General features: G+C 42.4%; 1 long non-coding RNA gene across 1 annotated transcript; it reads left to right on the forward strand.

The window, feature by feature from the left end:
• Nucleotides 1-1,890: 1,890 nt before the first annotated feature.
• Nucleotides 1,891-15,877, forward strand: LOC123858025 (uncharacterized). The gene is made up of 3 exons (XR_010406932.1): nt 1,891-9,267; nt 9,776-9,843; nt 12,124-15,877. It is a non-coding gene; the product is annotated as an uncharacterized LOC123858025 (long non-coding RNA).
• Nucleotides 15,878-16,229: the final 352 nt, after the last annotated feature.

Consider the following 16,229-nt stretch of genomic DNA (forward strand, 5'->3'; position numbering starts at 1 on the left):
GGGGGATTCAGAGAGCTGTGCTGTGCCCCTGTCTCCCCCAAGCCTTACCCACCCTCCCCTTTCCTTCCTTTACTCCAGCACTTGGCCACCCTCGCCTCTCAGTACGATTCCATGTGGCTTTCTGGGCTGAGCTCCTTAGAGTCTGATTGTGCTGTCCTTTTGGCCCTTGCCTCCCTTGGGGATGATTGAGGTAGTCTGTCTTTTAGCTAAGTCAACATTGAGCGATTATGCTTTGTCTTTCAGCGAGGCTTCAGGCTCCAGTCAGGATGTGTCCACAGATAAGGTCTGTGAAAGAGTGAAAGCAGCATCTCCTATTTCAGCACTTGAGTGAGAGTGGAATGATTTGTTCGGAGTATAAAGGAGATTGATACCTTGTATGATGTCATAAACTCTGAAGCCACTTGCTTTTTTAATCCGAAAGAACCAGAGGATTACAAGGCATTTGAGATTCCACAGCACTGAGATCTCAAAGCCAAGTCAGTGGCTCCCAGTGGGGAAGATACTAGGAATGCAGGAAAGGGGTCAGTTGGATGCATTAAGTCCAGTACTAGAGATTTATGATGAGAGCAGAGGAACTGAGGAAACTTTGGATTAGATCATTTCCCAAACTGTTCCATTGAACATTAGCTCCCTTGATGTCATTAGATATTCTGGGAGAAAAAGGATTCCATAGTCAAGTAGTTTGGGAAAAACTTCATACTGTCCTGTACTAGAGGTTCACCATGTACATTAGCATACTAGAAATTCTGAGAGGTCTTTCGGTAAAGAAGCAGATTAGTTTGGTTTAACCCAGTATATCTTTTTTTTTTTTTTTTTTTTTAAGATTTTATTTATTTGACAGAGAGAGACACAGTGAGAGAGGGAACACAAGCAGGGGGAGTGAGAGAGGGAGAAGCAGGCCTCCTGCCGAGCAGGGAGCCCGATGCGGGGCTCGATCCCAGGACTCCAGGATCATGACCTGAGCCGAAGGCAGACGCTTAACGACTGAGCCACCCAGGCGCCCCTAACCCAGTATATCTTCATCTTACTTGGCCAGGGAATCCGTTTTCATAGAATACCTATAGATGGTATTATAGGACAGGAAAAGTGACTTAGCATGTTAAAGATTTTGGTTTTATATTCACAAGCAACCAGTGTTGCATTTAAAATCTCAAGGAATTATGTCTCAACATCTACATCTAGAATCTCTCTCTTGATACTCTCAGAAAATTGCCTAACATACTCCAGCTGTTGTTGGTGGGACAGATGGCTCACGTTGCCATTTTCTTAAATTCATAAATAAGGAAACAGAGAGAAAGAAATTAACACAGATGTCAGATATCTATACTACATTAAGCTGTTGACTTCATTAGCATTTTCTTTAGCTTTGTGCAATTAATAAATGTAAACTGAATTGGATAGCTTACAGAAGCTGTTTTACACTGTACTCTTTTAATTAGGATATAATACATATTTAAAGGTTGTGGTTGCTTATATTAAGGATATCATATAATTAGGACCATGATGTGTGGTAAGAGAATAAACATAGTATCTGACACCAAGTGAGGGCTTAATACTATAAAGGTATTGAATGAATAAACCTGTAAATCTTAGAATTAAATGGCCCTTGTATTTCGCTATCATGACACTAGAGGGAGCTCTTAGAGCTCCTAGGAAAGAAGTTACTTTGATTTGGGATTAGAAGTGATTGGAGTTTAAAGTTGTTTTTGTAAGAAGGAAAAACAAGGTAATTTTTCTATTAGCCAGGAGATTATACTAGTGCTATTCTGCTATCTGTGAGGAACTTTCCTACATGATTTATAAATAATAAGGTGGTAAAACTCCTTTCACAATACCTAAAAAGACAAGAGAGCCACCATGTTTTAGAAACTAAATAGTATCGGGGTGCCTGGGTGGTTCAGTCATTAAGCGTCTGCCTTCGGCTCAGGTCATGATCCCAGGGTTCTGGGATCGAGCCCCGCATCGGGCTCCCTGCTCCGCGGGAGGCCTGCTTCTCCCTCTCCCACTCCCCCTGCTTGTGTGTGCGCTCTCTCTCTCTCTGACAAATAAAATCTTTAAAAAAAAATTTAAAAGAAACTAAATAGTATCAGAAGTGAAGTAACTGTGCTATATATTGGGTAAAGTAAGTATTTTCCTGGTGACTTTTTCCTTCCACATTGGTAAATGTTCTTTAGCTAATAATTTATAGCCTTTCCCTTAATTAAATCAAGATTTAGTTTAAGATTATACTTTCTTTTAACAATTCTAAATACTGTCCTCAAAGTAGGGTCAGGCCTATCAGCTGCATGTCTTAGCTGCCATCACCCATACTCTCCACACACCATTACTGTTCCTTGTCTCTGCCCCTGAGCTTCGCTCTCCACCCCCAGGATCTCAGGAGCCTAAAGGTGGGACCAGGTTACAGCACAGTAGGTACAGTACAGTTTAGTTGAGTTTCGTTCAGCTTAGAATCAGAAAAATGTGGAACCCTGTATTCTACTTACTTGCTGGGTGGTCTTAGGCAATGATGAATAGCTGGTTCATGGAGTGCTTATTTGTGCCGGGCATAACAGTCCGTGCTCTTTCCATGACGTACATAATCCTCCCAGTGGCTCTGAGGAAGTACTGTTAATATCATCATTTATAGGTGATTACAATCTTAGGAGAGGGTAAGTTACACTATTAATAAAGGCCTAATAGGAAGACTTGACCCCAGATATAAAGCCAGGGTGTCAGACAGTAAGTCCCTACGGCTAGTCACACCCTGCCACCACTGCCTACTCTCTTTGTGCCTCAGTTTCCTCAGTTGTAAGGTGCTTATAATGTCTATGTCACAGAGTTGAGGGAGGATGAAATTAAATAATGTGTCAATTGTGGATATTTCGCACCGAGCACATGCTCATCGGGAAGTCTTTTTTTTTTTCTTTTTTTTTTTAATTTTTAATTTTATTACGTTAGTCACCATACAATACATCATTGGTTTTTGATGTGGTGATCCACGATCCATTGTTTTCATATAACACCTAGTGCTCCATGCAGTACGTGCCCTCCTTAATACCCATCACCGAGCTAACCAATCCCCCCTACCCCCTCCCCTCTAAAACCCTGTTTGTTTCTCAGGTCCGTAGTCTCTCATGGTTCATCTCTCCCTCCAATTCCCCCCCCCTCCATTTTTCCCTTCCTTCTCCTAATGTCCTCCATGATATTCCTTATGTTCCACAAATAAGTGAAACCATATGATAATTGACTTTCTCTGCTTGACTTATTTCACTTAGCATAATCTCCTCCAGTCCCATCCATGTTGATGTAAAAGTTGGGTATTCATCTTTTCTGATGGCTGAGTAATATTCCATTGTATATATGGACCACATCTTCTTTATCCATTCGTCTGTTGAAGGGCATCTCGGCTCTTTCCACAGTTTGGCTCTTGCGGACATTGCTGCTATGAACATTGGGGTGCATATGGCCCTTCTTTTCACTACCTCTGTGTCTTTGGGGTAAATACCCAGGAGTGCAATTGCTGGGTCATGGGGTAGCTCTATTTTTAAATTTTTGAGGAGCCTCCACACTGTTTTCCAAAGTGGCTGCACCACCTTGCGTTCCCACCAACAGTGTAAGAGGGTTCCCCTTTCTCCACAACCTCTCCAACATTTGTTGTTTCTTTCCCTGTCCATTTTTGACATTCTAACTGGTGTAAGGTGGTATCTCAATGTGGCTTTGATTTGGATTTCCCTGATGGCTAATGATGATGAACATTTTTTCATGTGTCTGTTAGCCATTTGTATGTCTTCTTCAGAGAAGTGTCTGTTCATCTCTTCTGCCCACTTTTTGACTTGATTATTTGTTTTTTGGGTGTTGAGTTTGAGAAGTTCTTTATAGATTTTGGATACCAGCCCTTTATCTGTAGTGTCATTTGCAAATATCTTCTCCCATTCTGTGGGTTGCCTCTTTGTTTTGTTGACTGTTTCCTTTGCTGTGCAGAAGCTTTTTATCTTGATTACATTTCTTTCCCCATTCCCCTTTCTTCCTTACACCTGCAGAGAAGATGGAAACCTACTCTCACTCTCTTCATACCTCCCTCTGAATTTAGGTCCTAATTCTATACTTGATTGCTTTTGTTTTTTTAACAGCAGTAACTTAAAAAGAATCTTCATTTCTCAAGAATTCTTTAAGTGAGGTATCATTGGCCCTCAACTTTATGACTTTTCTTTGTCCTATCAATTTTTTAATTAGCTCTTGGCACTTCTGCTTATCAATGTTGTTACCACAGCTAATGTGACTGTCACACCCATATACCTCATATGATAAATGACCTGTGGTGAATGTGCTGGTTTTATTTGCTTTCAGAATGACTAGTTCTTTAAAAATTGAGCACAGAGATATGTGCAGCCAGGTTACAGTAACAACGTGATAGAGTCACTCACTGATCAAGTCATTTCTGGCAGTCTGACCATTTTCTCTTTATTTTCTCCACCTCGCTAATGGCAGGATCTCTTTGATTAAGAAGTCAGTTATGCAGTGACAAAAGAATGCAAGTGGGATTTGTGCCTTTTATCTGGGCTTCTGTGTATAACTGGGATTCTGAGAAAACGACTCTGTATGTCTTTTTGAATAATTGTAAAACCAGCAAGATTTACCAGTGGAATGCAGCATGGTGGGCTGAGATAGTCCTGAATGAGTCTTTTTAAATCTAATCTCAATTTTCTATGTAATTTTCTGAAAGTAGAGATATATCTGTGTGGCCTACCTCCTTATCTGTAAAATGAATAATCCAGTTAGCTGACCTTCAGCATTCCCAGCTGAAAAAATTCATACTAAAAAGCCTTGTGTTTTTACAGCTACCTCTTCAACAAATTATATAATCAACTGGGATATCTCCTGGATATTACCTACAGGCAACTTAAAATTAACATTGTGAAATGAACATCTCTTGCCCCTCAAACTTGTTCCTCTACTGTGTTTTCTGTCTGGTCACTTATGCTCAAAACCCAGTGGTCACCTTACCTCTTCCTTCACCCCCTGTATCTCATGAGGCACCAAGTCCCATGTTCTTCCTTCCTCAGTACTTTTCTCCATCTTTGTTTTTTCCCACTCCTACAACCATTGCCCCAATTTAGACTCTTGTCATCTTTAGCCTAGTGTCCTGCAGTGGCCTAACCATAAATTTTACATATAATTCTATAATTAAAGCCTCCACTTTAATCTTGACCACATACGACAGTAGCTATACAATTCCTTGACCTATTCAGACTCTTCCCTGGTAATAGTATTTTGAGAGACCTACCTGAAAAAAAGAAGAAGTCCAAAGATTTTAATAATAGTATTTTCAATAATGAAAACAATTGGGATACCCCAAAATGAGTATTAACGAGCAAATGGTGTAAATTATATATAGTGTGTATCAGAATAATCACTAGATAGTAGATGCTCAATAAATTCTTACTGAGTGACCAAATGAATGAGGCCTGGAGCTATAAAGATAACAGGGTGTGGATTAAATCACACCATTGACATGTCTATGAAATAATGTTAGCTGGGGAAAAAAAGATACTGCTCTGTAAGAATGTTTCCTGCATTCAGATGAATCAGGATATATTATAGATACACTGCCTATCAAGTGAATTGGAAACCAAAATCACATCTGTCCTATCACTAATACATCTTAAAAATACATGCCGTCTACCCACTCAGGACCCTGGGTGTGGCTAAGATACTTCATTGGCCAGAGTCCCTGAGTCCAGCTCTTGTGGATTTTTAGATCTGTGATCTTGATCTCTTGGGCTTCTAAGTGGCTGAAAGCTCAGCTTCTTCTGGGCCCACCCAGAGAGCTGGCATCCCCTTCTAAGTAAGCACTATGTTCTCTTCTAAGAGGGTGGGGACTGAATCACCATACAGGACTTCACCAGCCAAGGCAGGGGGAGAACGCCTATCTGGCTCAAGGAGTCTGGGAAAATTAACTAAACTCTGCTAAGCTATGTAAACCATTCCTTAAAGCCCAACAACATTAAAAAGTAAACTGAATTAATCATAATCAAAATTTTCTCTAGGAAGTTGTTTAAGGTCAGACTTTTTTTTCAATGACCCTGTGCTTTGAGTAAAGGCATGTTACTCATGCCTTGAGTGAAGGTATGACAGTTGAGAACATGGTTTTCAAACTCTGCTAGGACACTAGGATTCCACAGGCTAGACCAGTATGTTCCCACAGCTAACATCAAATAATGGTGGTCTTTTTCTTAGGTCCAAGAAAAGTTGGTAGAAAGAGTTTTGTCAATGGTACATTTTTTTCTCCATAAACGTTTTTAATACGTTAATACCTGCTACCTAATTTAAAAAGTAATAAGGAAGCCTTATGGGATTATTTGGCTAGCTGAGTGTTCTTGGTCTAATAGCTTGTCTTGTGGCCCACTTGTTCCCCTGCTGGTTTAATATTGCATACATACATTTTTTGCTAGTAAGCTGCTCCTTGTTCATCAAACTGAATTGAATGTGTTACTGTCATGGGGTCAGCACAGGGTAACTTGATTTCTAGGTGCTCCACCACTGGCCTAGGTGTCTGTGTGAAATATAAAATCCAAATGTTCTTATGTAATTCATATAGATCATATACTCCTAGGAACCATGTGCCTTAATGAAAATAAGCCTTGGTAATGGAAGTACAGATCCACCTGGCTTATGCCTTCAATATAATGACCTCTGGAAAAGCCCTGGAAGAATATGCTCTGGTTTTTGGCACTCAGCCTGTAAGATTCTTCCCTTATTCCCTAACCTGAGGCATAGGACGGGGACTTCCTAGGGCCCTTGCGTTCTGATTGATAATACCTGCTATACGTCTAGTGCCATGGTATGTCCTGAAGTCACCACGGTTAAGATACACTTTGGTGCATGTTTTAATGACAACACATAAATACCTCATCAGAGCACTGGTTTTAGTAAGTCTTACATTAGAAAAATGAGAAATTTCTGCTGAGAGAGCACAGAAAACTGGTAACAGAAGAAAGTCAGGCATGGTTTCACAGAGAGGTGACATTGGAACTCATCCTTGAAAAGCAGAGATTTGCCTGCTGAATGTCAGATGAGGGTGGGAGAGAAGGGATGGCAAAGCCTGTCCAGCCACAGAACAGTTTGGGTAAAATCACAGGGGGCATGGCACAAGAGAGACGGGTTTACTCGGCATGGGGCACGTTGGGGGCAATGGCAGATGGTGAGGCCAGGGATGGTGGACAAGGGTCAGATCATGAGGGACAGGCTGAGGCATTTGAACCTTATCTTGTAGGGGTGAAGAACTACTAAGGATTTTAAGCAGATGAATGAAACAGTCAGATTTGCATTCAGAGAAACCTCTGGCTACAGTTGGGAGAATAGATAGGGGGTGTGGGAGAACAGTTGGGAATGTGTTGTAGAAGTCAGAGTTATTTTGACAGGAGGTGATGTGGAGGGTGGGACATGGTGGGGGGGCAGAGAGGGAGGACAGGTAGAAGCCTTTAAAAAAAGAAACCAACACCATTACAGGCTCCCCTAAGGGTAGATGGTGCTCTGATAAGTGGGCGGGGTTGTCAAGTCGGCTTTTCCTCATGTAGAAAATGGGAACAATTATCCTTACCCTTCCTGGCTTAAAAGGTTACTGAAATGACATGAAACATAATCTGTATTTAATAGTATTTTTATAATGATTTTCATCCACAGAACAAATACCATGAGGTTGAGTGATATGAAATTGCCTCTTTTATGGCCAAAAAAAAAAAATCAAATATCAGAAATTTCATATGATTCAACCTAGTAGTTTTTGACATTTTTCCTGTTACTTCCTGCCTCCTTTTTGGCCATATCATTGCCCCCTCCCCCACCACCACCTTTTTTAAGACGAGCAATACATTTCATCAAGGGGATTTCCAGGAATTCTGGGGAGACAGGAGTATAAAGTATACAGGCTTTGGAGTCAAACCCAGAATCAGATTTTTCTCTGTAATTGATGAACAGTGATCTTGGCCTAGTCAGTCCGTTTTAGCCTTCTTTTATTTTTCCCATCTGGAAAATAGAAACAATGCCTGCCTTGCCGTGTTACTAAATGAGAGAAGTCACGCCTTGTGAGGGTGTGGCATGTACAAGGTGTTGAATAAAAGTTAGTCTCAACCGCCACCCCCCCCACCCTTTCTCATTTTCCCTACTTGTTCACAGAAGGCTTGGCATAGAACCCTAGTTAGCAGCTTTCTTGTGGCCCAGAAAAGCTGAGTTAAGAGCTGCATACCGGGGATTTGAGTGTCAGAAATGTTCAGCTGTCATAATAACTTCAAGCCAAAACCTTTTAAACTAGTGACCATTTAAATAATCAAACTTGATTCCATGGAATTGCTTTAGTGCACAATTTGTGTCAAGTTTTTCCAGAATGCCACAAGTCTAATCACTTTCCACATCATTCAGGAAGTTACTCATTTAGCCTTTCCAATAAACTCATCCATACAGACTGTGTCATGCTCCCCTGGTGGTGTCATCACCTTTTTTTTTTTTTTTAATGTGATAACTGCTTTTTGCAAAAGGAAAAAAAAAGTATTAGTATTCATTTCCTTATATTCATGACTCTGAATCCAACCCAAAAGATGAAGTCACAATTGCCGACCCTCCACACTCCCGGGTCTCAATAGCACAACTGGATTTCTGCCTCAGTTTCCCTGCTGAACATTTTCCCTTATGAGGAGTTCTGACGGTGCATTAATTCAGTGGGGTTTTTTTTTTCTTATTGAGCTTATTGCAAGCACCATTCTTGTCCCAGCATGTATATGGTGAACAAGACAGACAAAATCTTTACACTCTAGAGCTTATATTTTTATGACAACAATCAAATATTTTCAGAGTGGGTGAGTGCTATGCAGGAACTAAATAGGCTAATGGGACAGATAGTGCTGGTATCAGATAGAGGGTAACAGGGTTGACAGGGAAGTGAGACAGGAACAAGGCCCTGAGGTGGAAATGAGTTTGGCATATTTGAGGAACAGAATGGCTGGGATTCTTTCTCCTTTTCTTGACAGAGGGATAAAGTGGTAGAAGATGCAGTAGGAAAGTTAGGGAGCAGATAAACATTACTCTCTGAGCTTTGACCTCCAGCTTCCCTGGAGGGTTGGATTCTGTAGATAGCCACAGCCTTGGACCTTCCTTTAAACTCGATGTATGCCGTCCAGAAGAATTCTGTAACTGCTCTTCTGACCCCATCGCTGTTGCATGGAGCCTGGCCGCCTTGCCCTTCCCCTTGCATTTGACCCTGACTGAAATCAAGTCAGAATCCTTGGTTCTCTGGTAAGTATGGCCTTTTTTCACTTAAAACTTAATCACTACTAAGTAATGTCTGCTCATGAAGATGGAAAATGGAAGTAAGGCAAAATTTAAAAATTATCCACAAACCATCCAAAAATAAATACGGGTAAATACTGGTTATCATTTTGGTATATGTCATTTCAGATATGTATTCATTTATACATATATATACTTTTTTAATCAAAATATCACAATATGACTTTCTTATTCAATGATATAAACTTCTATATCAACAAGTCAGTGTCTGCTTCCATGTTACTTTAATTTGTCATGCCGGTGATCTACCACAGCAGTTAATACATGTTAAGAACACTGGTGATTTTACATCCTTTCTGAGGTAAAGAATAGCTAAGTGACTTACTTACCTCAACACGGGTAATAAGTAACAGTGCTGAAGCAGAAATGACGTTTCCTACACATCTGCTGTGGGCTAGGCATAGTGCGAGCCCCAACACGGAGATAACTTCTCATATTCCCTTAAACCTCACAGGTTAGAACCCCGTAGCCCTTCAGTGACCCCAGTGGGAGAAAGGCATCTGGACGTCCACACCCAAGATGGTACGTAGCATGTACAGAAATCAGGGTGCAATTAGGAAGGGAGAGGTGGGTGCTGGACAACCTAAGCTGACAGTCTTTATTCTCTTGCCTCAGGCTACAGTCCAGTCTCATGTTCTGCTGCCCCTCCAAGGTGGCTCCCCCACCCCGAGCCCCTCATCTCTTACCTTCTCTGAGGTTCATCTATAAAATGGGTATACCCATCTATAATATGGTTTTTATTATTGTTGGCTGTTAAATAGGAATAAGGCCCAGCCCTGGGCGGCCAAGTTCCCAGGAATAAGGTGGGTCCCCACCAATGCCCTTTAAAAAAGGGAGAAGGGAAGTGTCAGTGCTTGGGACCCGAGGGCATTGAGGAAGAAGGGAGCCAGCTAGGATCTGTTTTTCCTTACTGTTATTGAAGGAAATAGTGAGGGGGAAAAGGAGATGGGGGCGGGCCCTCCAGCAACCTCTTTCAGATGTGACATGATAATGGGCTGTGTGACAAGTAATGATTCCTTTAAAGCTCTGCTGGTTTCCTGGGGAAGTTGCTCACGCATTGACCCACTGAGCTGCCATTGGTTTCCACATAAGGCAGGGCTGGCAGCCAATAACGGGCATCACCAGACAGTGGGGAAAAGGCTAGGAAGCAGAGACTGAAGCAGGATGCCTCATATCTAGGGTCTCTGAGCTGTGCATTTGCACCCTGACAGTAAGTTGTTGACAGCAACCAAAGAGACTGAGCAAGTGTTGTTCCCATGGCAGCCAGGCCCTTAATAGAAGCAAAGAGAATAAGCTTCTGTGTGGGACCAAAGAGGCTTCTTTTCCTTTTGTCCAAAGAGCACTGGGGAGGTGGCACATACTCGCATGTCTATGGCCCTGGGTTCTATGTAGTTGGGTCTCTACCACTCACTCCCTGGGAGTGGAATATCTCTCCTCTTCTTGGGCTTCATCTTCCATTACGAAGCTGGCTCAGGCTCTCCCTAATTGTTCTTTTCCCCATGCTCACACAACACTCTATTCCACTATGATACCACATGGCACAGCTTAGCACATTACATTGTTGGTCTCCTCTGTTAGACTGTGAACTCCAGAGCTAGGGACTGTGTCTGACTCAGCTTCCTATCATCCCATTGCCCAGCTCAGTAACCGACGTGGGGTTAGCATGCAGTAAGGTTTCTTGAATAAATGAACCTGTAAAGTGGAGATGGCATTTGCATGCCTTTGTCCCAGGACTGTTCTAAACTTGGAGTCAAGCGTTAACAACTTCTGTCTAAATGCTACCATTCGCTCACTGTGCAGTAATGATAATAAGAATTCACATGTGGACAACACTTTCGAGTTCATGATGCAGTTTTGCATCTATTATCTATTTGATCCTCACACTGAGCCAGTTACCACTTTATCATTTCACAGATGGGAAAACTGAGCTCAGAGAGGTGAAGTGATTGGTTAAGGTTGCTCAGCAAGTAAGTGAGGGGGCCAGAAATGGAACTCTGACCTCTGACTCAGAGCCTGTCTTCTCTCTATTCCATATTGTTACTTCCACTGCTGGAACACCCTTGATCCATTATAAAACAAGCAAACAGAAACCTCTCCATTATGAACTTTAAGTTCATGGCAGATTACTGCCTTCACCTCCTGCCTAATGGAAACTTGGCTGTCCCTCAAGGCCACGTTTCTTTCTTTTTTTTTTTTTTTAAGATTTTATTTATTTATTTAACAGAGAGAGGCACAGCAAGAGAGGGAACACAAGCAGGGGGAGTGGGAGAGGGAGAAGCAGGCTTCCTGCCGAGCAGGGAGCCCGATGCGGGACCCGATCCAGGGACTCCAGGATCATGACCTGAGCCGAAGGCAGTCGCTTAACCAACTGAGCCACCCAGGCGCCCAAGGCCACGTTTCTATATTCTCTTCCAACCTCGTGACTAGAAGCTGCCTCTGCTCACATATTCCCCTGGGGCCTCCCTTGGCTGTCCTGCCATTCCCTGTCGATGCTAACCTACCCCTACACTTCTACCACATGCAAGTTTACTTCCCCTTTGGGGCTTATGCTATCTAGCTCAACCCATCAGACCCTTGTCCTGGGGTCTTGACTCTTGAATGAGTGAGCCAAGAATGGAGGGGCATGACGGGCGGGCCTGTCCCTGAGGCACATGCCACCTTCCACACTATCTTTGTGGGAGCTGTTGTTTGACTGCCTTGGTCCCTAGAGTCTTCTCCACTTCAAGTCCTGCCATCACCCAGGAGTCCTCACTGTGTGGATCCATTTACCAGCCTGGTCTCTTTGTTCCTTCATGTCGGCAGCAACAGTAACCCTTGCCTCAGACCAACGGCTATACCTTGGACCTTCTCAGGACCTGGAACCACTACTCCACCTGAGAGATCTTGAGGCCTGGCGCACTGCATCTCTGACGTCATCCCCTGGCTCTCAGCTCTCTCACTCTTTCACTCCGCTGGGCCTGCTCCTGGACACCCTGGTTAGCACCAGGCCTTCGGCCTCACTGTTTTCTTCCAAGTCCATCACTCCCCTTATGATTTCTCTTCCTTCCCCATTGGCCTCGACCTTTAGGGCAGCACGAAAACCAGCATCATCCTCTTTCTGCCACACCCATTCTGAAAAGTTTAAACTTTGTATCCATCCAACCTCTGCCTTCTCCCCCTCTACGCTTGGGCAGCTGAACACAACCATGCAGACTGGCTTGAAAGCAACTCTGTGGTCATCCTTGACTGGGCCCTCATAGCCATTGCCATCTTGGTCATCTCTGCACAAGAGGTACAAATTCATTGACTGACGAAACTGATTCACCCCTCCATCCGTTGGACAAATATTTATCAACTGTTCTATGCCAGTCAATGTGCTACACGTTAAACACAGTACAGAAACCGGTCTGTGGACACAGTGCCTGCCTTCACGGGGGAGAGAGGCCTGTCCACTGAGTGCGGACATGGAATCACAGTTGTGAAGAGCACTGTAAAGGGAATAATCCCAAGTATGGTAACAGCACACAGTAGGAAGACCTACTACCCTAGTCCGCTGGGTCAGAGAAGGCCCCCCCTGAGACACTGACTCTTAATTTCAGGCCTAAAGGAAGGGTTCAGATTGCTAAGTGAGAGCCGTGGTGGTGGAGTGGAAGGGCTTTCGAGGTGGAGGAAAGAGTCTCTGTGAAGGTCCTAGGGCAGGCAGGAGGAAGGAAATGAAAGGCGGTCCTGTGACAGGGTATAGAGGGCACTGAGGGCAAGGTTGGAGAAGTCAACATGAGCCAGATCTTGGGGGCACTTTAAGGATTTTGAACCAGTTTTATGCAGAGGATGGCATCATCTGATTTGCCCTGTCTTTTAAAAAGGGTCAACCCATTTGTAGTACATTGGAAAAGTTGAATAAGTCAACCAGATAAGCTGTTGTCTGTCTATTCAATGACTGATGGCTTCGTGGAGACAGATTGGAGAATCTTCTTTAAACTCCAAAAGGCCCATAACTCACTTCTGATCCCTCCCACCACCACCACCACCACTACCACCATGTTTGGCAATTGACTTGCTTCCTACTTCTTAGGAAACTAAAAATATCAGCTGTGAACATCCTCAGTTTCCTGCCTCTACACCCACACATTTACCTAACTGCACTTCCTTCACTTCCTTCCTGCCCATCTCAGAGAAAGAAGACCATCCTCCTTTCTGAGGCCCATCCTTCCCTCTTCCACCTTCTCTAGGACCAATACCATGCTGCATTGCTTATTCACTCCTTGTCTTGTACACACACTCAGTGGTCTTCCATTCAGACAAACAAAAATCAAAACCCACTCACCTCCTATCACCCTAGCTACTACTTCATCTCTTTCCTTCCGTTTATAACAATTTTTATATAGCCTACTCTCCCAACGTCAGGGAGAGTGGTGCTCCCCAGATAGTCCATGGACTCTGCATATTTCCTGGCTCCTTTGACGTTAGACAGGCCGAAGTGACTAGCATCTCACTTTGGACCAAAGCATAGGGTAGCTGGCATGTGACCGTCCCATGATCTCTTCAATGGCTGAGGTAATTGTGAAGGGGGTTTTGTCTTCCAAAGTTACAACTTAAAGATGATGGAGCCCCCATCACTGTAAGTTGCTCGGTGACTGTGTACAGCAGTCCCCCAACACGTGAATTTTTGCTGTGTTAAGTCATGGAGGTTTGGGCGGTTGTTCATTACTACGGCATAGCCTAGCCTAACTAACACATTTAGTCTCTACTTCCTCCCCTCTGTGCACTTTTTAAAAAAGAATTACATTATTTCTGACCTCCTTTTAGTCCTCAGAATCCTCTCTATTGACATTTTACTCAGGCAAATGCCACTACAATTCTTCTATTGCTAAATCACCTAATTTGATTTCCCCTTGTTTTTTTATGACCTATTTGATACATTTCTCTCACTCTATCAAAGTAGAATCAAATGGCTTTTATCAAGTCAAACCCCCATTTAAAAGACTTCTATGGCTTCCAGAATCAAAGCTTATTAAACTGACATTTGAGATCCTCAGTGATTTACCTTGTCCTATTCTCCTTTACACAGCCTACACATTACTCAGTACAGCCTTGATGAGCTCCTTCTCCTCTTTGACCTTCATCATGCTGTTCCCTGCACCTGTCACATGTTTCGGTCCCGGTTTCTCCTGTCAAGTAATTTAGACATGTGTGCAAAGATGCTGGCATAAGGACTGTTTATAAGAGCAAAATTTTGGAAATGATCTAAATGTCCATCTCTAGGTGATGACTTAAACAGGTTATGGTAAGTTCATGCAATAATAATATGAAGACGATAATGATGATGTGCAGTCATTGAAGTTGTTCACAATTTATTAAGTCTATAAAACAGTGAGCTGGTATACATTGTATCATATTTGTTAAAATACATAGGAAATATCTGGAGGAATGTACATCAAAATGTTAATGGTCACAAATGAAAAAAATAGATAAGTTGGATTTCATCAAAACTTAAAACTTTTGTGCTTCAAGGGTCACCATCAAGAGAGTGAAAAGACAGCCCACAGAATATTAGGAAACTTACAAATCATACATCTGATAAGGTACTTCTATCCAGAAAATATAAAAAACTCTTACACTCAATAAATAAAAAGACAAATTACCCAGTTAAAAAATGGGCAAAGGATCTAAATAGACATTTCTCCAAAAAAGATATACAAATGGCCAATCAGCACATGAAAAGATGTCCAACATCATTAAACATCAAGGAAATGCAAAACAAAACCACAATGAGATACCACTTCACACCCACTACGATATCCTTGATCAAAAAGACAGATCATAACAAGTGTTAAGGATGTGGAGAAACTGGAGTCCTCGTACACTGCTGGTGGGAATGTAAAATGGTGCTGTGGGTTTGGAAAACAGTCTGGAAGTTCCTCAAAAGGTGAAACATCACGTCACCGTATGACCCAGTGACTCCACTCCTAGGTGTAAGTCCAAGAGAAATGAAAACACATCCACACAAAAATGTGTACATGAATATTCACAGCAACATTATTAATAGCTAAAGAGTGGAAATAACCTAAATGTCCATCAACATGATAAGCAAAATATGGCATACCCATGCAATGGAATATTATTCTGCAATGAAAAGAAATAAAGTCCTGATAAGTGGTATGACTTGGATGAACCTTGACAACATTATGCTAACTGAAAGAAACCAGTCACAAAAGACCACAGATTGCATGCTTCCATTCATATGAAAGGTCCAGAATAGGTATATCTATAGAGACAAAGTAGATTCGTGGTTGCCTAGGGCTGAGGTGGGGAGGGGATTGAGAGGAAATAGGAATTGACTGCCAATGGGTGTAAGATTTCTTTTGGAGTGATGGAAATGTTCTAAAATTGATTGTGATGATGGTTGCCCAACTCTGAATATACTAAAAACCATTAAATTATATACATTAAATGGGTGAATTGTATGGCATGTAAATTATATCTCAATAAACCTGCTTTTTAAAAAAAGATTTTATTTATTTATTTGACAGAGAGCTAGAGAGAGAGAACAAGTAGGCAGAGAGGCAGGCAGAGGGAGAGGGAGAAGCAGGCTCCCCGCTGAGCAGGGAGCCTGATGCGGGGCTCCATCCCAGGACCCTGGGATCGTGACCTGAGCCGAAGGCAGTCGCTTAACCGACTGAACCACCCAGGCGCCCCACAATAAACCTGCTTTAATTTAAAATCGTTAATGGTGTTGTTTTTATAAAGCTTGGAAAGGAGTAGCAGCATTAATAAGGAAAGGGGGAGATGGGTTTATAAGAAATGAATGCACAACTCTGGCTTAAGCAAAAGAAAATGTGTGTATGTGAGGAATTTATTGGAAGGATACTGGGGAGTAGTTCATAAACTCCAGTGAATTACTGAATAACTAAAGCCTGGTAGGGAAGGAA

The sequence above is a fragment of the Mirounga angustirostris genome, unplaced genomic scaffold (assembly GCF_029215605.1).
Source record: "Mirounga angustirostris isolate CCGP_5_RB_7025 unplaced genomic scaffold, mMirAng1.0.hap1 SCAF_13, whole genome shotgun sequence".
NCBI lineage: Eukaryota > Metazoa > Chordata > Mammalia > Carnivora > Phocidae > Mirounga > Mirounga angustirostris.